The sequence below is a fragment of the Sinocyclocheilus grahami genome, unplaced genomic scaffold (genome assembly GCF_001515645.1).
Source record: "Sinocyclocheilus grahami isolate Dianchi unplaced genomic scaffold, SAMN03320097.WGS_v1.1 scaffold2338.1, whole genome shotgun sequence".
Lineage (NCBI taxonomy): Eukaryota > Metazoa > Chordata > Actinopteri > Cypriniformes > Cyprinidae > Sinocyclocheilus > Sinocyclocheilus grahami.
In genome coordinates, this window is record NW_015507517.1 from 4,645 (window position 1) to 6,761 (window position 2,117).

Below are 2,117 nucleotides of genomic sequence, written 5' to 3' on the forward strand. Positions count from 1 at the left end.
GTGGTTCATGTGTAATTGGAAATTTCAAAGAATTTCTCAACTTTTTATTTAAAAGGGGGAGTATGCACCTCTGTAAATTAAATTTAGTACTTGTAAAAATCGTAAAATTGTTGTGCAATTTTATGTCTGTGGTTATGATATAAGACTGTCATGTTTATAAAGTTTCTACACGTGTACCAGCAATACAAATGCGGTCTTTTTTCTTGTGTTTTATGGGACTAGAAGAGGGACAGACAGTGTGTGAGGGTCCTTCAGACTTACAGGGGCAGCGTCTCTCAGAGTTGGGCCTTTGGCTGAGAAGACAGTGCCATCCAGGACTGGCTCACCAAGACTACCTCTTCTTTGTGGCTATAGGTTTTGTCATCTTTGGAGTAGGTACGGTACTGGCATGGGCAGCTGGCATGGTGATAGTGCTCTGCCAGCGCTGTGTCAAATGGAGGAAGGACAGACCAAATGCTGCCGTGCCCGAGGAAGAATTTAAACCAGGACAAAGTGGGTAAGGGGGATTGCAAAATACTTGAGCATAAACCTGAGTCCAATCCTATAAGGAGTACCGACAGGGATCTGCATCAGAAAGTGAAGTGACAATCATTTTGACTGAGTGACAGAGGTAAAAAAATCAAGATCAAGAGCCCGCTGACACGGGCTGCGTCCGCGGGCAGCATAAGGAGGAAGGAAGGCAACAAGGCCCGTCTGAATCCAGTGATTGTGTCACATTCTGTCTATATTGACGTTCATCTGATCGATTTCTGAAGACAGCATAGATGTATCCTTTGCTGCCTATGATATCCCACAATCCTGTGCATTTGATTCTGTAACCGATGAGTTAAAAAATAAATGACGTCTGGAAGTTGCGGTTGGTGGTCAGTTTGTGTGTAAATGTTTTTCCATCGTTTTATTTCATTTCTAGCAAGAAATTAGTATTGTAGTAATTAAATATTTGCTTAGATATCACCATTTTGCTGTAGATCATTAAAGTCCATCTGAAATTAGATTAAGGAGGTACTTTTGTGCATCTATTTTGTCTGATAGGACACCGAGATGCAACAAGCACAGTGTGGATTCAAAGGGTTTGGTGGATTATTGGTTGCTTGTTGACGCATCAAAACATTCCGGGTAAGATGTCTTTACTAGGGGTGTAAAAACACATTAGTGCTTCTGATCATGTAAATTCAATGCACTGATTAAAAAATGAAAGGCATAGTTCACTCTAATTATTTACTCATCCTCATGTTGTCACACAGCCATATTTCCAAGCTGCTCTCTTCCATTCAACAGAAGTGAATGGAGACAGGCTGTTCAAACGTAGATGGCCATAAAAGTAATTTGGTCTTAATGGGATACTCTCATCATTTACTCACCCTCATGCCATCCCAGATGTATTACTTTCTTTTCTTCTTGAATATTTTGGGGAAAATAATTCATCTCTGAGCTCATATAATACAAGTGGATGGGTCCCTCAAAAGCTGAAGCTTCAAAAACCACACAAGGCGAACATGACTGTAATCCATACAACCCCAAATGCTGAATCAATGTCTTCTGATGCAAAACAATATGTATGTGTGAGAAAAATACTAATATTTAACTTTGTAAACTACACTCTCAGCAAATAAAGGTACAAAAAAAGCTGTCACTGTATTTCTCAAGCTCTCTTGAGGCAACAGCAACTGTCATCTATTTTGGAACTTCACCTTCTATTCTTATGAAAAATGACTAGTCCCAGTTCTTGGACGGATGGATGGATGTTTGAAATACAAGGAAAAAATGACATTTTGAGACACTAAGTACTATGGGGCATTCAAGAAAGAAAGATTAACTTACAGCCACATACAGTGGGTACGGAAAGTATTCAGACCCCCTTAAATTTTTCACTCTTTGTTATATTGCAGCCATTTGCTAAAATCATTTAAGTTAATTTTTTTCCCTCATTAATGTACACACAGCACCCCATATTGACAGAAAAACACAGAATTGTTGACATTTTTGCAGATTTATTAAAAAAGAAAAACTGAAATATCACATGGTCCTAAGTATTCAGACCCTTTGCTCAGTATTTAGTAGAAGCACCCTTTTGATCGAATACAGCCATGAGTCTTTTTGGGAAAGACCCAACAAGT